This window comes from Stegodyphus dumicola, chromosome 8 (assembly GCF_044657685.1).
Source record: "Stegodyphus dumicola isolate Sdum_Otavi_A_Nest chromosome 8, ASM4465768v1".
Classification (NCBI taxonomy): domain Eukaryota; kingdom Metazoa; phylum Arthropoda; class Arachnida; order Araneae; family Eresidae; genus Stegodyphus; species Stegodyphus dumicola.
The window spans coordinates 85,580,185-85,604,034 of record NC_140775.1 but is presented as its reverse complement, the minus strand read 5'-3'; the positions used below and the strand labels follow the sequence as shown (position 1 = coordinate 85,604,034).

At 32.2% G+C, this 23,850-nt stretch overlaps 1 protein-coding gene across 4 annotated transcripts in view; it reads right to left on the bottom strand.

Moving 5' to 3' along the window:
* The window catches only part of LOC118198187 (endonuclease/exonuclease/phosphatase family domain-containing protein 1-like), a 220,452-nt gene extending 197,509 nt beyond the window's left edge, over positions 1-22,943 (bottom strand). For 3 of the 4 annotated variants that reach the window (XM_085822068.1, XM_085822073.1, XM_085822074.1), the window contains exon 1: positions 22,720-22,943. The gene's annotated coding sequence lies outside the window, so the exon portion shown is untranslated. Of the gene's footprint in view, positions 1-21,055; positions 21,446-22,719 lie in introns of those variants that run through there. The other variant, XM_085822069.1, reaches the window with a different exon arrangement.
* Positions 22,944-23,850: the final 907 nt, after the last annotated feature.

The following is a 23,850-nucleotide window of genomic DNA, read 5'->3' as shown; positions in this document are numbered from 1 at the left end:
GGAGTCTGGCATACTTTGAGTCGTAGAATCGAAATACGGAAAAAAATTTGTCATTTAGAAAAAGTTCGATTTTGTGTCCAAATACCTATATTTGAACAATAAACTTATACATATCCTCGGTCGCGCTTTCGAGTCACGAAAAAGCAATTTGAATTTCGTCAATCGGCCCAGTAGAACGGGAGGTATAGAACTGTCCCCCTCTTTTTTCGCAGTGTACATTTACAGAAAGTGCAAAATATGACCCTTTTCTGCAAGAACAATGACTGTTATTTTTGGATGACACCCTATCTTTTCTATCAACGTTCAAGCATTATGAATTGCTTGAATTATGAATTCTTAAATTCAATAAAATATTAGTGAAAAGCTTGGAATATTTTTGGAATTAAATATTTATCTGTTAAACGTACGACATAAAAATACTTTAATATTATGCAGAAAGGGCAGTTTTAACGCTAGACAAAATTATATCCTAATATATTAAAAACTGGAGTAATAAATACTGTACTGCTAGTATTTATTACTCCAGTTTTTAATATATTAGAAGTAATAAAGTAATAATAGTAGAGGGAGTAATAAATACTGCTGTTATCAGTGTTCGCTTACGCGTCAAAATAAACAATTACACTACCAGCGTATCACGGACTCTAAGAAACTACTAAAAATATTCTAAAGTATTCATTTATTAACTTAAGTAAAACATCACTCCTGTAAATAACACGTCATTCTTCTTTAATAAACCTAACTTAACTACAGAAACATATTTTCCTAATTCTATGAATTGTTTTGTTGCCACTTCTAAGAAACTAAACTAATAATAATTATTAGTGGTCAAACGACATTAAATAAAAAAAATTAAACGAAAGTAAGTAAAGTTAAATTGAAGCACGTAATAAAATAAAAACTACATTCATTTTAAATCCAACATCCTCCTACCTTAAGTTGTTTCTACTAAAAATGTTAAAAAAAACTTAAATTAAAAAGAAAAACATTAAAGAACTAAATTAAAGTCCAAATATTCATAAAGTCTAGTCTTTGGATAGTCCTGTCTTTTCTTCCACTCTTGGTTTTTATGCAGGAAACTTCTGAGCAATTTCTGTATTACTGGTGGTGCTTTTGATGCTATATTTCCACGTTTCTCAGAATTATATGAATTGTAAACCAATTAAAGGCCTTCAAGACAGCATCCAAAGTCAGTTATTGAAAGAGCACTAAAACTTCTAAAAGCTGAGTAAACAGTAGCAATACTGTGTGACCATAAACATTTATTCTTTTCAAATATTCTTTTAAATTGCAACTGTATCTCTTCATAACAAGAAACAGAGTCACATTTCTACCACATCCATCACTCAGAAAACGAATAGGAAGGTCATGTGGATAGTTTGTGAAGGCACCAGGAAGCAAATGTGTTTGTTCAGCAAAAGCAAAATACATTTCAACTAATTTGGATGAGACCAAATTTCTTTTTCCTGACTTTATGCTTTGTCTTTTCATCCAAAGGAAACTCGCCAATAATTCGCGAAGACTTTGCATTTAGACAATTAAAGATAAATCTTTTTATCCAAACAATCAACCGTATCACTTTGTCATAGCTTGAAAAATAATAATTGTGCCAACTTGATACGTGATATTTGTATCCATTATTTTTCTTTTCATCAGTTTTGCGGCTACAAGTGTCTGAGTAACTTAAAGAACAGATAGAAGAATGGCCATCAAATTTTGTTTTTCTCTCTTCTTTAGCTATAGAATGCTCATCAAAGTTTTGTTCTGTGACGGGACAGTTAGATGATGATTCTAATATCCAAGTGGGCCTCTTCCACCATTTGCTTGATAACAGTTGTCTATCGGAACATCCTCGAGAAGGCACATCAGCTGGATTTTGGATCCCAGGAAGGTGTAAATGCGCATCTATGACATCATCTATTATTTCGATCATCCATAGGCATCAAATAAATTTTCTGAATTCAACCTGTAGAGTCATTAAGTTAATTGAAAGCAGAAAAGATGAAAAATATGCAACTGCCTTCGCCGGGAATCGAATCACGGACCTCTGAAATACCGGCTCACTGTTCTGACCACTACACCACGAAGGCACGCTAAGGAAGCGGGAGAAGTACTTAGCATTTATACTTAAAGCTATCATAAGGCCAACGTCTTTGTTATTATGTTATTTTCGTTTTCAAGAAACTAATTATCAAATTGACTGAATTCACATTTGTTCAAAACTACTCTGTTTCTACTCTGTTGAATAAAATTAATAAATTTATGAACACGAATTCAATACAACTTAGACAACCAATATTCTAAGTCGTACCATCTATAGCTTAAGTCGTACTACGTTTAAAATTGGAAAGTGATAATAAAATTTATAATTTATTATAAATTTTAATAATAAAATTTATAATTTATTATAAATTTTATTATAATTGCTTTTCTTAATTAAATTTATTTATACAATTACAGTTAATTTTCGATTAGATTTATTTATGCAATTAATTACAACAATGATCACAAAGATATTTTTACACTTTCTTGTCGACTCCAGCATATAGGTCGTGTACACATACTTTGCATTTTAGGCACTGAATTATATTCTTTTCGCCCAGCGTGCTACCGTTACACCACGAAGGCACGCTAGGGAAGTGGGAGAAATACCTTATATACTCCCCTTTTTAAAGGGCGATTAGGGTTTCAGGGGACCTAGTCGCCAAATCCTGGGTGCGGAGAATCATTATCCACAACCCTTTTAGTTCGGGCGCCGCTTGTAGAGTCATCAGGTTAATTGGAAGCAGAAAAGATGAAAAATATGCAACCGCCTTCCCCGGGAATTGAACCACGGACCTCTGGAATACCGGCCCAGCCTGCTACCGTTACACCACGAAGGCTCGCTTGGGAAGTGGGAAAAATACCTTATAAACCTTTTTCTTCTGACTTCAAGTCTTCTTATCGCTATATCTTTGTTGGTGGGGAGAGGCAAATGATCATTGTTCCAAGGTAAGGCAACTTCGTACCGCTCATCATCCTTAATTCTTAGAGTCTCTTGAAACTATTTCTTCATAAGAAATTCTTTTTCCTTCCGGGATTTTACTTCGACTGGATCGAATATTCCTAAGATGTCTAACGAAAAAAGGTCAGAAATATTGGCATCTTTCACAAACATTGTTACAATCGTCACCGCCGTATCTTCCCTTTCAGCATTCACTGGTGTTTTACCGATTAGTATCCAGCCCAGGTAAGTTTCTATACAATACCACTATAAAGTACTCTTTTTCTGTTTGTGAAACGTCAAACAGCCAATTAATGTAATAAAATGGTGATTCATGGAGTGAAGCTCTTTAATCCATGGCCCATTTAAGGCAGAAGGTACAGCATCATAAATTATATCTTGCTCATAAATATCAAGAGTACAAGTAAAATTATCGTCTAAACTCTTTAGCTTAATTTTGTAGACATTATACAGATTTTCGGGTGTTCGTTTTGCTTCAAAAAGGGCGTGGCTCAGTCTGTTGTCTAGAAGGTATCAGGCCTAGAGTAGGAATTAAATGCTTCCTTAAATACGATTTTTGCGATCCTGTGCCATATAAAGATCGAACACAAAGTGTACAATTATTTCCAATTAATTTTAATTTCAGGGTTTGCAAAAGTGCTTGTGGTGTGTTGCTAACACTAGAAAGATTCACAGAACTTTCTTCCTTGCTAGTTTCGTTTTCATTGCTGTTTAACATAAGCTTCTTAACATTTGTTTTATTTTTAAGTACTTCTAAACACATAATTACGCTGTGATTTTTATGACAAATTGCATATTTAATAAAACTCCTGCATATATTTGCCCAGTGACAGTCTTTTAACAGCGAAAGCAGTGCCCTTTATCTTTTAAAAGTCTTTGGCCTCTCAGAAAATGGCATTTTTTGAGCTTTAAAACAATTAAATGAATCACGTTTTCCCCTGGAAAACAGCACTCAACAAACTTGCTGCCGTTGATTGGTCGTTCGTGAACCGTTTTACTGGATTTAATCTCACAGGTCACTTCGTTCTTCAAACCAAAACCAGCCATAGCTAAACTTATGCGATCTTCGGATTCTACCTCTGATTTCAAAAATTTAAATAAACTGTCCAGTCTACATTTTGGGTCCGAACCATGGTCAACATTTGCACTTCTTTGATAGGCTCTTAAAAGATCCTCAGGCAAGCAAGATTCAACTAAAGGATAAAGAAGTGCAGCACTTTTATCTGTAGTGACACCAGGGGTTTCCAGAACCTGAATTTGTTGTTCCAAACTGTCATATAATGCACATAAATTACTAGAGGAACTACTAGAATTTGCATTTCTCATGACCAATTTTAACAATTCTTTCACATAAACTTCCACTTGCAAGTCATTTCTACCAAAACGAGCCTTCAACTATTCTATAGCCTTGAGATAATTAGCAGCTGTAGGAGGAAAACTTTCTATAACCTCCCTTGCACGCGAACCCTCAACAGTCGCTTGTAATAAATATTGCAATTTTTTCAAACTGACTCCAAAAAAATAACCATTCCGTAATTTCACCATAACATTTTCGTAATTCAAGCTTTGGAAATTTAAATGTAGTTTCAATTTTAATAGCTTCTTTAGAATTATACTTTAGAATTCCAAACTTACGTGTCTTGTGTCCCGCCGAGGGTACCAATAAAATGCTCGCTTACGCGTCACAATAAACAATTACGCTACCAGCGTATCACGGACTCTAAGAGACTACTAAAAATATTTAAAGTAATCATTTATTAACTCAAGTAAAGCATAACTCATGTAAATAACATGCCATTATTCTTTAATAAACCTAACTTAACTACAGAAACATATTTTCCTAATTCTATGAATTGCTTTGTAGCCACTTCTAAGAAATTAAACTAACAATAATTATTAGTGGACAAACGACATTAAATTAAAAAATTAAAGGAAAGTAAGTAAAGTTAAATTGAAGCACGTATTAAAAAAAACTACATTCATTTGAAATCCAACAATAGGAGAACTGGATTCAGAAATGTATGAATGTATGCGCGTGTGGTATGCATGCATGTGCATATATGTGTACATGTATACACACACACATATACATCCCCGCTTACATATATATATGCATATATGAACACATGCACCTATACATACATGCACACATACATACATTTCTGGATCAGGTCCAGAACAGTACCATAAATACAATATCAGTTACAGAATGTATTTAAGTTATTGTAAAATTATTTATCATAATTTCAATATAATAATAATGTCTCAAATACCTTGACAATTATCAGATTAGATTACATAAAGACGAAGTGAGCAAATGCAGGTAGCAAAATGACGTCTATTCAGAAACTGAATGCAATGATGAAGAGATTTGCTTTTCAGATTGTAAAAATCTTTATACGTTTCGATATGAAATAAATCGAATTAAGGCTGCACATAAGTTATTCAAAAGTATATGTGCTTTAAATGTCTGTAGATGTGGACAATCAAAATTTGACTTTATTTTCCCTATTCGTCCTTAACGTACCTTCTGTCTTCACACTATTTATGTTCCCAGACTTTTCTACTTAACACAGTCAAGAGCAAAATCTAAGAAATACGAAAACTAGAGCAAAACATTATCTATATTTAACCGTCCCATGTTTACTTTTGTTTCTCTTTTGTTCTGAACGTAGAAAGTTCTAACTTCTGAAAACATCAGTTGTTATATACACCTAGATGCGTATTATAAATAGCATTGGTATATTTTAAAAATAAAAGGCTTTTTTTTTCAATTCATTTCACTGCAAAGCATTTTAATAAGGTTTACTTGAACAATATTCTTGGTACTTTTTTTTAAAAAAAATTCTTGGTAAAGTAATAAATTCCAAACAGGTCCATTTTTTCTGTTTTACCTCATATTGTCAATGTTATCAAAACTTCGAAGGTAAGCAGTCTTTTCTTCTCAGTTTCCTTTTTGAAGTATTTATTGTTTTCATCTTTAAATAATATCATGATAGATATAAATCGACACTGTTGCCAATCGATTATTTGTTTTTAATCTTTGCTTCTTTTATCTTAAATTGATCGTTTTGAAATTCATTTTACTTGTACTTCTTAACAATATCTGTTACAATAATTATTTTATTGCTGAATGTCATAAATAAAATGCATTTCTTATATGCTGTCATTACAAAATTTCTAACTCTACAGATACTATCTGTGAGCGCTGTCGTCTGATTTTGGAATAGAAGCTTAAGGCTATGATGGAATTTTGTAGTAACACAGTATATATTGCAAGACTTTTATTTGTATTTATAGTTTTAATTTTGCGCGAATAATAATATATGTTTTTAATACTTTAAATACAATTTTGGTTATATTATTTTACGTGCAATAAAAAAGGAAATGCATAAAAAAACCTCCGCAAGTTTTTAAAAATAAAATTCTTTGAGTTTTAATTTTTTAAGCAAGAAAGATTTGGTTTGACGAATCGGCAAAACTAGATATTTTATTTAAGTAGCGAAAAGGAAAGTTTTTATTTTTCATGTTTTTTAATTGTATAATTTTTCATATTCAAAAAGTTTTATTGTTTTTTTATGATAAGCACTTCTTCCATACATCAGACACTTTTTTGAAGCTTACTTTTATTATTATTATTACTATTTTAGTATAAGATAGGAGATAAATAATTTTTTGGACTCTTAAACGAATTACACATATTCTGTTTTCCGTAATAAAATTTCATTTTTCGTATCGAAGTTTGTGTCATAATAAGCATTTTTTTAATTTTAAAACTTGACGTTTCAATCTATATATTGACCAGCAATTACTATATTCCATTTACAATTAGCTGAATGAGAATTAAATATTGACAATGCGGTGACGAACGAAATTAACTGAGCTTTTTCCCAAAAGCATTTCAATTTGAAAGGAAATGAAAATTCCATTACCACAATAAACTTACAACAGGAAAATTTACGAATTATCATTTAGAGTGGTTCACATTTGTTTTCGGACATCTGTATTTTTGAAATATATCTGCATAGATCTTGTACCAGATATTGAAACTACTAAATATTGAAACATTCAAATGGTTGAAGTTTCAAATGTTTTCCTAATATACTATTTTCCCTCCATGTTTAAGCCTTGCTTAAAAGTATCATAAAAATATTCCTTGTAATAAAATAATATATGCAAAAAGTGTAAATCAGAAATTTAGACAGCAATTCGGACACTCGAATCTTTTGCACAGATATTTTGGTAGACAATGTTTCTTGTCATAATTTTTTGTTTTAAACGAAAATACATCACAAAGAATTATCGTCTGCATTTGGGAATTATTATTTGTTTAACAAAATATATTACCGTTCCATATTAGAAACGAACATGGAAGAATGCTCTAATTAGCGATAAGTTCTGTTAAAATTTTAATAATTTTTGCTTTAAATATGGGTAAAATACTAAAAATATCCAACTAATTCTTAATATAAAGCGTTCAACCATTTTGTTTTGTTATAAAACAATTTAAACTGTGTAGAACTCTTGAATGTGCATTAAAGTGAGGACTGTTAGATACGACAGTAAATGTACACCATTTGGTACTTTCATCAACTCATTTCTACCTAAATAATCTCTCAAAAATTTAAATACAACCAAACAAGTTTATTCTACCAAAATAATAACATTTTACAGCTGTTGCCACTCAAGCAAAACTAAAAAGGAAATTAATATTACACTGGTTGAATGTATATGAACTATGCTATACTTAACATACTCCTACCTTTTGATAACAGGATTTTATCAAAACAAATATTTAATTAAACTAAAATATAACCTAAAATTCCATTTTGAAGTTCACTTAAAAGTCTATTTTAAAGTTCACTTAAAAGTCTATTTTAAAGTACACTTAAAAGTTTATTTTAAAGTTCAAAAGTCCTTGAATCTAGAAGGCATCTTTATAGCTCGATCATTTCATCATCTAATCTACAGCATTCATTCAAAGAGTCATTCAAAGAGTCATCAAACGTTTTGCCATCTGAATCACAAACTGGTTTAGGTTTAGAAATTACTTTATGAAATTAGGATTTCTTTCTAACCTTTATCCTTCCTGTGTGAGTTGACTCAATTATTTCTTTCTGAACCTGTGATTTAGAATAAATTTTGGAATTTGTAATCTCAACACCTGATGTTTCAGAAGCACATTTTTCAAGCTGTTCTTCACCACACTCGTCACTTTTACTTGGTCCAATCCAATGGTCCTAATCTTCATTATCAAATTCCTCATCATATGGAAATTTTGGACATTCTTCTTCTTGAATAACATAATAATTATCATTAAAAAGCTCTTTCATTATTCATTATCTGGTCAAGTTTTTCAGGATCAAAATCACTTTCAATATCATCTTCGTTAAGGTTCAATTCATTTTGACCAGGCACTTCTTTCAGCTTTAAAAATTTGTCTTCAAGGTCTTTTCTCATTAAATCTTTCAAATGTTTTAGATCTTCTCTTTTCTGCTTTTTCTTCCTTTTTATTCTTTCAACGTATTCTTCACGCTTCTTCTTTTTTTTTTTTGTTATTAAAGTGTATTATCAATACGTCTAAGAGAATCTTCAATCATCTTTGGATATCGTTTAATGAATTTTGAATCCCGGTTTTCAAATTGGAAAATATACTTACGTTCAAACAATTCTTGCCTTTTCATATCTTTTTCATCATCACTTGACACTGCAATATCTGTTTCTTCATAAGTCGGAATCTCACCATTTTTATATTTTCCTTTACACTTCTTATCTAAAATACGAGTAATATCTCTTAAACTTTTCTTATTCTCATCCAGGTTTGGATCATTTCTAAACTTCTTCAAAAAAGACATTTCTTTCTTAACATCTTTTGGCACTTCTCTTTCTTGACCATTTTAAATAATCAGCATCTTCATCTTCTCTTAAATTTCCTATAAAAGTATCATTTACGACCTTATCAATTTCACTTTTAGATTTCAATGCAAAAGGATCTATAATCCCAATCCAAAATCTGTAATCTAATTACCAAAGGTTTCTGACACCTTCATTGTGAGTTAAGAAGGAGGTAACAACAGCAGCAATAGAATTTTCACCTCCAGTTGTTGGCGATTTACCCATCAAAACCCATCCGAGCAGTGCTTCCATGGCAAAAATGCCTGTACTTAATTTCTGTATTTTTCCTGTATAAATATTTCCTGCAAAGTCTGAGCCTATCAAAAGATTAATCCGTGGGTTGACATAATCAACATCTGTGATATGAATTCCCTTTCCAGCTAATTCTGATATCCAAGGTCCTTTCTGTAGACTAGGTATAGATCCACAAATTATAGGCTGATCTAACACAGGAATTTTGCAGCTATAACCAGTATGCAGATTCTCAACATTTATTTTATAACATGTATGATTCATATCAGATGTCCTTCCTCCAAACACAACATGTGCTAAATTTATGAGCTTCTGATCTTATTCCTAAAGATTCTTCTGTTGATTTTAAAACATAGGAATATTCAGATCCAGTATCTATCAACGCTCAAAGATGAACTTTCTTTCCTTCATGCTGAATGGCAACCACTAAAGTTTAAAGCAAAACTCTTCCTGAAGTGCCTGGTGAAGAAAGAGAGCTAATTTCAGAATTTGTTTGATTGCACTCGACAGGAACATTTCATTTCTGCTTAAATTCTGGACAACAAACAATGTATTGCTTCCTGCCACAAAACATGCATAGAACTTTAATTTTACCATTTTTAGCTCGATGGTTTGTTTTCAAACATGTAAAGCAACATTTTTCTCTTTCATAATTTTCAATTTTTCATCATGACTTAAATTTTGTGTTTTGTAGTAATCTTTTATTTGATGAGATTTTTAACAGAAAATACAATTTACAACATTATTGTTATTCATTTCTTTTGCTTCCGAAACCAAGCTGCTTGCAGTAGGTATAGTAATATCTTCTCTATCCTTATGGACTTTTTTATAGGGATTACTTTGCTTCATACCTGACTTTGCTAGAGTTATTCTTTCTTCCCCTTCGACCTTAGGCCTTAGAAAATTTAAAAGTTGGCTCAGTCTTGCACTATACGATTTCTCTTCATTTACTGAATTTCTCAACCAAACTCTCAACACGTCTCCTGGAATACACGACTTTACCAGAGGGAAGAGCATTGCAGGATATTTTTCTGAGATCATCCCAATGGATTCTAATGATCTGAGGTGGGATTCAAGTTTATCATATAATTGAGTGATACTAAGCCTTGATTTGGTTGCATTTTTAAAACCAAAGTTAATAGTTCACGAACATAGTATTCCACTAACAATGCCTCACGGCCAAATCTTGCTTTGAGGCTTTCAGTCGCTTTTGAATAATTTTCTGCCGTAGGTGGATTAGCTATCTGTTAGAAACCTCAGCTGTTATTTTTCTTTTCATAGTTTGTCACTGCAAGAGTGGCAACCATCTGATCTTTGTTGTAGTTTGTTGTAGTTCTACGGATTTTGAAAATAAATATGACGCTTTAGAATTTTATACGTAAAGTTATTTTATTTTAAGTTTATTAGGAGAAAGGAGAACGGGTAGTTCTTGCAAATCTCGAACAATTTTGGTGACGACGGAAGTGATTGGTAAAACAAGTCAAGGTAATTTTATTGGTTTTATAGAATTTAATTCTATTTGACTTTATTGAATTTATTTTTATTGAAATGGAATCGTTAATTGAGAAACGAAAACCTGTCAGAGCGGCTTTTACAAGAACAATTAATGCAATTTTTCAGAAATTAGAAAAGGAAATTCCTGATGAAGAATTTTTGAAAACGAAACTTGTTACTTTAGAATTTATTATCTGTTGAACTTAATGCATTTGATACTCAAATGTTAAATTCAGAATTTTCTTCAAATGATCAGTTTGAAAATGAATGGGCGAAAATTGAAGAATACAAAGAAAAATTCGATTTAATACGAGTAAAAAACGGAATTATTCTTTAATCGCCAAATGATACAATCTACTAGCAGTATTCTGCCGAATTCGAACAAACGGAAACTGAAATTACCTAAAATAGAGTTAAAACAATTCGGTAGCGAAATTAAAGATCGGTTACCGTTTCGGGGACAATTTTGGCGAATACATGAAGATAAAGAAATTCAAAACGAGGATCAGATGCATTATCTCATTCAAGCGACCGTACCCGGTACGAGACCACGGGATATTGTAAACAGTTTCCTTGCAACTGCCGAAAATTATGAAAAAGTTATAGCTTAAAAAATAGGTTTGGCAGGGAAGATTTGTTGGTAGAATTCTATATTCGGGAATTATTAGGTTTGATTATTAAAAATGTCACTGATCAAAAGAGAAAATGCAGTATATCAGAATTGTATGACAAGTTAGAGTCGTATTTACGTTCGTTGGAGTCAATAGGAATGACAAGCGATAAATACGCTGCAATGCTGTTTCCGCTCGTGGAATCTTGCATTCCTGAGGAAATTTTACGAGTTTGGATTAGAAATCATGCATCAATAATTACAGCTGAAAATTCTTACTCTGAGAAATTGAAACAATTATTATTGTTTTTAAAAAATGAAGTGGAAGGAGAGCAGAAAATTTCTTTGGCAAAAGCTGGATTTAAATTAATCGATTCGGGTGCCAAGAAAGAAAGTAGAAAAGATAAAAAGTACCAGAGTGAACATTTCGTGCTTGCAGTAAATGATTTATTCTCAGACCAAAACAAAGCAACCAATTATAGTGAGAAGAATTCTTGCATATTTTGTGAAAAATTTCATGAAAGTAGAGATTGCTGTGTTGCTCAGAAGATGCCTCTGAGTCAAAAGAATGATGAAATTAAGAAAAAGAAGCGTTGCTTCTTCTGCCTCAAAATTGGGCACAGGGCCAAACAAAGCAAGACAAATGTACGATGTTTGATATGCTCGAAAAGACATTGGGGTGTCATGCGTCCGGATTTGCCCACCAATCAAAAGAGCAATGATGTTGAAAAGAATAAAGAAGAGGAAACACAAGACTTATCACTTGCGAGCACTAATTTCCTAGATGAAGTGTTTTTTCAAACACTATAGACGCAAACAAAAAGCAGAAGACAGTAAGGGCACTTATCGATACAGGATCGCAACGTTCATACATATTAAAGGAGACTGCTGTAGACATAGGGTGCCACGCAATTGGATCTGAATCTTTAATCCATGCACTTTTTGGAGGAGTAACAACAAAGAGAGAAATTCACAAACGCTATGAAATGAACGTTAGAAGCTTAAGAGGTGATTTTTCTAGTTCTTGTTGGAACAGTCGAAGATTTGTGGACCAGTAGTCAGTTTACAGCCTGGACCATGGATAGAAGAACTAAGACAGAAGAATATCCATGCATCTGATGTAGGAAAAAAGAATTTGAAAATAGAAGTTCTTATTGGAGCTGACGTAGCAGGTGTTCTGTTAACCGGAAGAATTCAGAAATTAGAAAATGGGCTGACTGCTGTGGAATCACTACTTGGATGGACAATCATGGGAAAGATAAAAGATAACGTTTCAGATAGAAACTCCTTGTCCATGTCTTCAACCATAACGTAGATGTTGACTCACAGCAGTGACATAGAAAACTTGTGGAAGCTAGAAACACTGGGAATTATAGATGTCAAAGAAAGTAAAACTGACTCAGAGTTAGAAGAAGCAGTGTGGGATCACTTTCACAAGACTCTGAAGAGGGTGGATGATCGCTATGAAGTCAGTTTACCTTGGATCAACGATAAAGAAGCTTTACCAAGTAACCGAGAAGTTGCTGAAAAGCGATGGATTTAACGACAAAGAAGCTCATGTTGAAAGATAAATTTGAAACATACAATGCAGTGTTCGAAGAATGGCTCGAATTTGGAGTAATAGAAGAAGTAACAGAAGAAGAGGAACGAGCTAACAATCTTTATCTTCCCCACAGACCGGTCTTTAAAGATAACTGTACAACAGCAGTAAGGCCTGTATTTGACGCTTCGTGCAAGCAAAAGATTTCCTGTCACTTAATGACTGTTTAGCAAAAGGTCAAAATTTAATTTAATTAATACCTAGATTGCTTCTTGAATTTAGGCAAGGAAAAATACCGATTATCTCAGATATTAAAAGAGCTTTTCTTCAAATATCTGTTCAAAGATCTGAACGTGATTTCCTAAGATTCCTATGGTGGAAAAACTCGGAACAGAAGGAAATAAGAAAATTTCGTCATTGCAGAGTAGTCTTTGGACTAAAATGCAGTCCTTTTTTTAGGAGCAGTGATCAACTCTCATTTAGACCAATGTGAACCTTCTTTGAAGGAAGTAGCAACAAAATTCAAAAATTCCTTCTATATTGACAACTGTGTCACGTGAGTGAATTCGAATGAAGAAGCAGAATACTTTATTGCAAAATCAACTCAGTTAATGGCGAGTGCTAACTTTGATTTAAGAGAGTGGGAGCAAACAGAACTGAACAGTGGAAAATCTACAATGAGCGAACCATTGAAAGTACTTGGTCTTCTGTGGGATAAATATGAAGATTATTTGCTTTGTGACATCCCTAATATCAACTTGATTGATCTCTCAGTGACAAGACGAAACGTACTATCAATTGTACAGAGATTTTTTGACCCAATAGGTTTCACATGCCATTTTGCACTCCTTCCAAAGTTATACTTGCAAAATAGCTGGGAAACTAAATTGAGCTGGGATGCAGAGCTACCTGAAGATATTAAAAGAAAATTCTTGAAGTGGGTCAAAGAATTTCCCTTGTTATCCTCTGTGAAGATTCCAGACTCTACTTTCATTGACAGAAGGACAATCTTTTAGTTTGCATACGTTTGCCGATGCTTCACAGGTATCTTATGCAAGTGCAGTATATTTGAGAAGTCTAAATAAAGAAGTCAAACTGACCCTAGTGCAAGCCAAAGCACGAGTGGCTCCCTTGAAAAAAATAAAAAAAATAAGTATACCACGACTTGAATTGCTTGTCTTATTAGGGTGCGATTAGCATCATTTCTCAAGAAGAACCTTAAGGTCGAAATTTCAAAGGAATATTACTGGACCGATTCGTCAACAGCACTGTTCTGGATAAAGAACGTAGAAGTTTGGAGCACTTTTGTGAATAACAGAGTTTCAGAAATTAGAATCCTATCGGATCGTGAAAATTGGCATCATGTACCAGGTGAGGAAAACCCAGCCGATATGCTATCAAGGGGATGTTCTGTGAAGAAACTCATTGAATCAAGATGGTGGGAGGGCCCACCTTGGTTGGCACTGCCGGAAGAAGAACGGCCTCGTTCTATCCCAATCGATAATAAAGAAGAGGTTAATACTGAAAAACGTAAAGCAGTTATAGTTTCTTTAAGCAATGTTAGTGATATGTCTTCACAGTTCTTTGGCTATTTTTCAAAGTATAAGAAAATACTTAGAATGATTGGGTGGATACACAGATTCATAGGAAATACCCGAAAGAGGAAAGAAGAAAGAGAATCAGGAGAGTTAAAAGTTTATGAATTGATTGATAAGGGCTTAGAAATCTATCGTGAAGATTATTCAACATGATTCTTTTTCATCTGATGATACTAAGAAGCTGAAGTCAATAAGTGTGTTCAAAGATGACGAAGGCATTTTACGTGTTGACTGAAGGGAAAGACCATGAAAATTTTATTTATCCGATGTTACTTCCGATGAATCATAAGATTGTGGAGAAATTGATAATTGATAAACATCTCTCTATGTCTCATGCAGGAATTCACGTACCGATGTCAACACTTAGAGAGAAATTTTGGATCCTGAAAAGTAGAGCTACGATTCGAAAAGCTTTATATGCATGTGTCAGGTGCAGGAGACATGGAGGTAAACGACTACAGACTGTGCCTGCTACTCTACCAGAAAACAGACTTAGAGATGCTCGTGTTTTCGAGATTGTCGGCGTTGATTTAGCTGTCCCATTAATTTTGAAGGATAAAAGAAAAGCTTGGATTTTACTTTTCACATGTGCTGTTTTCAGGGCAGTCCATTTGCAACTGATTTTGTCCCTTTCAGCTCAAGAATTTTTACTTGGCCTTAGAAGATTTACTAGCCCGTAGAGGGAGGCCATCGATAATTTAAAGCGACAAGGGAAGCAAATTTTGTCGGATCCAATAATTTCTTGAGATCGATTAATTGGAATACCATCGAGACAGAAGCTACCACAAACAAGATCGATTGGAAGCTCAGTCCACCCGCAGCACCATGTTGGGGTGGCCTTTGGGAACGACTTGTTCAAATGATTAAGAAGCTTTTGCGTCGAGTCCTAGGCCAGTCATGTCTGAATTATGGAGAATTGATGAGTGTGTTGCGCGACTGCGAAGCAACTGTGAATGCCAAACCACTCACTTATGTGTCAGAGGACTCTGATAATCTCATTCCTTTGACACCGTCCTTGTTTTTAGGTGAAATTCCAGTCTTTGGAGTTCCTGACTTGGATCATCTTGATAAAGTTGATTTCAAGAAGAGACTGAGACATTTACAGAATTTACGAGAGCTCTTGAGAAAGAGATTTAGAAATGAATATCTCGGCCTGCTAATGCAATGTCCATATACAGTACCGATTTCTCAACAGATAAAAATCGGGGATATAGTTGTTATCGAATGTGATGACAAACGCAAGGTGTTGTGGCCTCTAGTAAAAGTGATTGAACTATATCCCGGAAAAGACGGCAACATTCGAGTAGTTCGTGTCAAAACCATGTCTGGAGAATTAGTTCGACCAATCCAGAGAATATTCCCTCTCGAAATATCTTCATCTTTGGAGTCCGATGAGGCAAAGGAAACTGAGACAAAGGGGGAAGACAGTTCAGTCTCAAAATTACCAAAGAATAATTCAGCTGCAGATTTATCAAAGGACATTAAGACTGTCGTGACTAGAACTGGACGACAAATTAAAATTCCATCTATATTTCTAACCTGAACACTACCTGAGTTATTTTAGAGTAGAAATTTAAGAACTTAATTTTTTCTTTTGTTTACTATTTAGCCTTAATATTTGTATGGACAGCATTTTTTATTATATTTTGTTTTGATTGATTAAGTATATGTCATCAATCAAAAGGTGGGAGTATTGTTAGAACCCAACCTCAGTTGTTATTTTCTTTTCATAGCTTGTCACTACAAGAGTGGCAACCATCTGATCTTTGTTGTAGTTCTACGGATTTTGAAAATAAATATGACGCTTTAGAATTTTATATGTAAAGTTATTTTATTTTAAGTTTATTAGGAGAAAGGAGAACGGGTAGTTCTTGCAAATCTCGAATACTATCGATAATCTCTTTCGCTCTTGTACCTGGCGACATATATTGTATTAAATATTAGAATTTGACTTCCAATTCCATGTCTTTATGATCGTGAATTCGTTTAAACTGATGTGAGAAACACAACCATTCTTTAAATTCAGCGCTAAATTTCATTAGTTCAAGTTTGGGAAGTTTTATTTATGATTTCTCATTACTTAATATATTCCTGGTTGGCTGTGATTTACTTTCTATAAAAGAATTAACGCAAACTATAGCTTTATCAAATTTGACTTTATATTCTTCTAAAGATTCAAATTCATCAGACTAACTTTTACCATTATCGTTTGCACTTAAGGCAAGTTCTAAAATTTCGTTATCAAGAGTCATTAAACTAGCACTAATGCGTTCTAAAGTAGCTAATTTAATCTTAACATCACTTTTTTCTACATTTTCCTCATCAAACAGAGACATTAAACTTTTATATGTCTTAGTAAACGATGTTCGTAACGGAGATCGCTTCTTAACAAGATGCTTCATTGCAAACCAAAACCAAAATTCAATTAGGAATTTTGGTTTTGGTTTGCAATGAAGATATAATTTTGGTTTGCAAATTAATTATTTCTTAGATAAAGTACTCACCTCTTATATTTAATTACGTACTGAGGGTCACCAAGTGTTAGATACGACAGTAAATGTACACCATTTTGTCCAGTCATCAATTCATTTCTACCTAAATAATCTCTCAAAAATTTAAATATAACCAGACAAATTTATTCTACAAAAATAATAACATTTTACAGCTGCTGCCACTCAAGCAAAGCTAAAAAGGAAATTAATATTACACTGGTTGAACGTATATGAACTACTAGCAGCTTCGCTGCCAGCCTTCGTCTGACTTTTAAATGTACCGGAAAAATGGCTGAAGGGAACACCAAACGTTAAATTTAAAAACTGCGTAGAATTTTACTCTGCAGAACAACTTCATAAAAAGAAGTCATTATGTATAACAAAATTACAATGAAACAAGCAATATCCCTTAATACAAATATTAATTATCCTAATAAATAAATTAACCAACTTCCCTTTGCAAAATCTTAAGAACTCAAATGGTATAAAGAAGGTTAAGAACTTTGTTTCCTAAAAAAATCACTCAAAACATTTCAATATCTTAAAAACAGTGAAATGAGCAATAAATAACATAAAAGAATACAAAAAACAAAAAATTCTGAAAAGCAAAGTATAATTAATGATATTTTATCTCCTATTTTCAAGAGAAAAAAATTACAATGAAATAAGCTATATCCCTTAATACAAATATTAATTATCCTAATAAAAAAATTAACCAACTTTCCGTTGAAGAAAAAAAATCATGCAAAACTTTTCAATATCTTACAAACAGTGAAATAAGCAAAAAATAACATGAAAGAAACTCAAAAAACAAAAAAAATTCGCGCACAATTTTAGTCTGCAGAACAACTTTATAAAAAACATCAATCAAAATGTATTATATATATAAAAAAATGGCAATGAAATATGCCCATCTCTTAAAAACAGTGACATAAGAAATACGATGAAAAATTGTTGCTAAACCCATATTTCTAAAAGAATGAAACTATCCAAAATGATGCGATTTCATCAAAAATCTATCAAGAACAATAAGACAGGAAAATTGTTGCCAAAATCACATTTTTAAAGATGTGAGATGTGAGAAGTGTACTCGGAAGCTTCATTTAAAAATTTTTTTTAAATACAAAATATTATCATTTTTCCAAAATTTTGTAAAAGCAGTCGCAAGGACGAAAGTTTAACGTGTCCAAAAATCAAAGAAAAATAAACTGTACATTTTTAAAAATAAACTTTTTTAGGAAAAATCCCGTTGAAAAGTTGTTAAGCTCCCTTTGTTAAATAAATTTGTATTGAATCGATTTATTGAAACACGAAATTTATTTTAAGTTTGTAAAATAGCTAAGTGCGTACGTTTCATGACGATGTGAAAATGGAGTGTGTAGAGTAAAATCTCGCTTTCCTATAGCCCGTTACGTCTCAAAATGACGCGATTTCATCACAAAACATAAAATAAAAAAAAAATTAATTCGAATTTCGAAAACCTCGCTTCGAGGTGCATTGGCTCTTGTCTAGATGAACCTATGTACCAAATTTCGTAGCCGTGGGTCTATTAGCTTACGCGCAGCGCAAACGAAAGACACAGACAGGCAGACTCTTTCTTTTATTATATGTAGAGATGCTATACTTAAAATGGACAACATTCCAAGCGAACCCCAAGAAATTGGAGATTTATCCTACAAAACAATCAAATAAGACCCAAACCCTAGGTGCTGTAAAACTAACAGCGGACTTATAACAATGGTTTGCTATAAATTTAACCCTAAAACTATTATAAATGCGTTAGAATATATGGATAAGTCGGGCTATAAGCAAAAAGTAAATACTTCGTCAACAAGAAAACAAGGCAAATACGCCTGGAATTCGTTAATTATATGGTAAGCATCACATTGAAATAACGTTACATCTGCAGACGAATCAATATTTAATTTATTTGGGTTCGATACACCAATTATTATGAGGCGCAATTTGAATGACGACTTGAATTTCGAAAATATCTTGTCTACTATTAAGCACAGGGGTGGAAGTATAATGGTTTCTGAATTTTTCGCTGTTTGAGGAATGGGAAATTTTGTCTTTATAAAATTAATATAGATCAGTTTAAATATATAAATATCTTTAATGAAAACTTGGCAGCATCTGCAAGAAAACTTGGAATGCGAAATACATTCAAGCTTTATTGCCCTAAATATTTCTTTGTGGCTATTATACAACTGTCTCGAATTTATCAAAACTCCTCCACATTCTTCCGACTTAAAAATCCTGTTCAGAGTGTATGGAACGAGTTGAAGAGAAGAGTAAGAAATCTTGATATTTTTTTCAGCTCTACTAAAAGTCAATTTTGTATGTAGGAATGGCAAAAAAATGGAGTATTCTTACATGAAACTATTAGTTGAATCGATGTCAAAACGCGCGAAAAATGTAATTCCAGCTAAAGGATACTCAAGGAAATATTGAAGGACCAGTTATTTTCATGTTTTTAATAAATATAAACTGTTTATTGAAAGTGTCCGATTATTTATGTGAGTTCTTATTCAGAACGCTTTGAATAAATTTCTTTTACCGATAACATTTCGCAAAACATTTTTCAAAACAAGCTGAGCTTAAAAAAGGCGATCAAAAGTGTATATACCATGAAAGAAAAAAGAAGCCATTCCTCTAATAATTAGTAAATGATATTTGCAAATAAAAATGAAAAACACAGCTGTCCCAAAACAAATATAAGCCATAGTAAAGAACAATTGTAGCGTTAAAACAAACTTTCATACACCTTAAACCCCTCATGATCTTCAAATATGTGACTGTTGCAAGAATTGGGATATTTTATTTATTTTAAAAGCACTTACTTCCAACCTTTTACAACTGACTACATAATATAGCTGCTTTGGAAACTAGTAACCAGAAAGTTTACATTGCCACAAATATTTTTGTAATTTAATCCTCTTTGTGACAAGGAGGTTAGAATAGAAGGAGGGGGGTATACAGTTTTCTCCACTATCGGGGAATGAAACTCCCCCGAATAAGCGGCGTCCATGTTTATAACTTCAAAACATTGCATTACGGCAGTGAATAGTACGTGTTTTTAAGCTGTTCGATGAATGTATTTTCCACTAAAAATTTGTTAAATTTATAATGAAATACTTCGCTATTGTTAGTTTTTTGTTTTAAAGTTATAAAGATGATATCTGTAATTTACTACGTACAGAAAATCATTAAGAAATAGTTCGAAATCTAAATGCATGTGCATAACATTAAGCCTTTAAAAATAATGTTTCTGCATATTTCAAGAATTTGTTTAGGATTTATTAGCAACCTGTTGGGTGTACTTTCCAGTTTTTCCTTTAAGAAGTGATATTTCTGATTTATTCACAATATTATAATTTATTAAAGAATCATTTAAAATATATTTAACCTGAAATTATTAGCAGATAATTATCTAAAAAAATAGTCACAGGTTGCATTTTTTTAAATGAAAGTTTTAAATAGATTCTTTTCACAACCAACAACCTTATAACAACAAGATTATAAATATTAATAAAATAAAACAGATTTATGTGAATTCAGTGATTTCAGTTTATGTGCGTTTCATATTTATGAATCTCAAAGAAATTGCCTTGAATTAAGCTGAATTACAGAAATATATCTATACCTATATTTTTGGACACATCTTTCTGCATGTTCAGTTGTGTAAATATTTTACTTACTTTTATCGCTATACTGCCCACAAATTTGTAAATTTATGCCAAAAAAAATTTTGACAACAGAAAAGTTAGTTTATCTTGATCAAATGCTCAAATTATATTCTTAACAGTTCAAAAAACTTAAAAATGAATAATAATTAATACATAAAGAACAGCATTACTTTATTGAACACCTTTACAATTCATAAAAATAGTAACAATTGGTGTCTTACTTTTCATGAAAATTATCAAACGAATTACCTAAAACGTTTTTGTAAAATTTTCCAAATTATATAGTTTAAATGCTAGCATACATCATTGTATGTTAAGGAACAAAGATGCCAGCTATAAACAGAAGCATTAAAATGTATTTAACATATTTTGATTATTATTAAGTCCTTTTTTTCACATCTGGAAAGAAAACAACATGTTATTGAGATATTTTTTACCATAGTTATCAAATTATATAAAAAAAAAGAAAATCAATACTTACGCGTGAAAATTAATCCAAGGAATCTTCTTCGAAATCTGTTTGTGCATCCATATACAACACAAGCTGACATGCTTCAAAAAGGAAAGGAAAAAAAATATTGCAATTACAGACTTCCTTGCACAAGTCACAGCGATAACAGAAACATGGCTGCCAAGCTTCACCGTTTGAGTTGAACCTTCCCTCCTTCTATTCTAACCTCCTTGCTTTGTGACAAAATATTTCGCCATGTTTCCACCTTGCGCGCATGATATTTTAAAAATGGCTAATGGTACATACTTGAAATTGGATGGAATTCTTTATATGGGCACTATTTTCTAACTGAACCAAAAGTATGATAAATATTTTAATACTGAAAAATTTTATGGACGAAAGCATTACAATTTTTTTTTTAATAAAATACATTTTATAACCTCAACTCCAAATAAAATAAAAAGTTAACAAGAAATGATTATAATTTTAGGTTCACAGTAGTTTCCAAATGTTATAAAAGCTATATATTAAATATGGAATTAAATTATGCAACAGAATATTTTAAACTGTGCGCGCAAGGTGGAAACATGACGAAAAATGTTGTCACAAAGCGGATTAAATTATAAAAATATTTGTGGCAACACAAACTTTCTGATGACTATTTCAGAAAGCAGCCATATTATGTAGTCAGCTGTAAAAAGTTGGAAGTAATTGCTTTTAAAATAAATAAGTTATCCCAATTCTTGCAACAGTCACCTATTCGAAGATCTTATGGGTTTTAAGGTGTACGAGTCCCCTAAAAATGCTGTAGAAAGGAAGAAATATTGAATAATTTAATAATGTTTCCTGATAACATATTACTTAATGCAATATTCAACGTAAAATAATTTTTTGCAAATAAATAATTTCAACAGAAGAATGAAACAGAAATTGAGACGATATGGACGAAACCCTCTTTCCCATTTTCAGAGTTATCACGTTTACTCGAAATCTGTAAAATAAATAAATAACCTATGTTTGCTAGGAACAAATTCAGCAATTCAAAGGGTATTTTCCATAATGAAATGTTATATAAATAAAGATAACTGAAATAATTCTTTTTAAAGTCGACTTTATGTAGGATACCATAATTATAAAATTTAGCATTTCTGAACCATAAGAACATGTTTACGAATTATTCAATGTAAACGAAGATTTCTCAAAAAGGCATATAAATATTAGGTTAAATCCTCAAAAATGATAAAAAGAAGAGTATGTTTGAGTCCCTATGTGTTCTGAATTGTAAAGCATTGATCGGATACCAATTATTAGTATTTAGAATAAAATGTCTTAATGTATCAAGCAAAGTTATTCAATTATTTAGCAAAGTTATTAAAAAATTCATAAAGGCACCGTTCTGTCCCGCATTTAACTGTAGAAACGTTTTTGTTATTCTATAACAATTTATGTTACGATACGTCTCCTTTTTCAAATTCTCATTTATTTTCCTCCTTAGATTTATCCCATTTCTTGCTTCGTTAAACTTACCATAAAGTTGGTAAAATCTGAAAGTTTACTGATTTCGCATTTATGCGAATTCTTGTTTGCTCATGCATTGAAAATAAAGAAAATATTCTTTAGCGTTTAAGTAAGATTTTCGTAAACCGAAAGGCTCATAATAGAAATACTGACTAAACAAATCTAAAAATACTTACTCGCAGTTACACAATCACATACGTAGCGGTGAATAACCTAATCCATGGTAACCTATTAAATCCAAAATGTAGTATCATTTCGTAAATACTTCGTAAATAAAGTTCGAAACTGAAAATCGTTGTTGTCAAACAAATCAAACACAATATTTGATGTTAAAATCCGTTTAAAGAAATTCTCCATCCACCTGCTCCGACAACCAAAAACATCATTCTCTCTTTCTCTTTCGTGTTGGCGGGAGCTAGTTGGAAACGAAGGCCAAGTTGCTGAAGTAGGGGGAAAAAAGAAAGAGAAAAAGAAGAAAAAGAAAAAAGACGATTTGGCTGGTAAAAGTTGTATTATAGTCGAAATCAAGGTCAGAATGAAAGGGTGAGTTCTTTCAGCGCTTACGTCACCGATAATAACGTTTGTTGTAGAATGAGGGAAATATGAAGGTACTCAGAAATGAGTCGTATTGCTATGTAATTAATTACGTACTCTAATATGCAAAAGGGCGACTAGAACCAAAATATGATGGAAATTTTAACTCATTAACATTCTATGCAGAAGTATTCTTTCTGCTAAAATCTAACAAGCGGAGGACGTGACTTAATTGCCATACACAAGCTATACAAATTACAAAGAATAGAGTTACCATTATCGTACTGCAAAATTCAGCAAATACAAAAACAAATTGCAGTGTTTGAACTGAGTAGGACCAGAATGTGTTTCGATAATCGTTTTTAAATTAAACAATGAAATTTATTTTCAGGTATTAAATGTAATAGTTTCTCTAAGATATCCGTCCAAGGGTTGCAGACGATTTTGGTGTTCTGCAGATATGATCTTCTTAAAGAGTTGAAGTTTAATTCTAAAGCTTATTTACGTTCAGTAAAATACGTGTCACTTTATTTGAGTATGTACGAGCGGCGGTTGGTGTGCGAAATTTCACCGCATTTTATTTCAACCTTTAAGAGATACCTTTCAACAAAACGAGTTGAAACATTATTTTGTGTTTAAACAGTGACTCCGAAAATTGAGAATGCACTTCCTTTTTTCACAAGAAGTTATATTTAATTTGATAAATTCGAAGTACAATACATAAAATATGTAAAATTTTATGAGAACGCATAAAAGAGAGGTAATTTTATTAT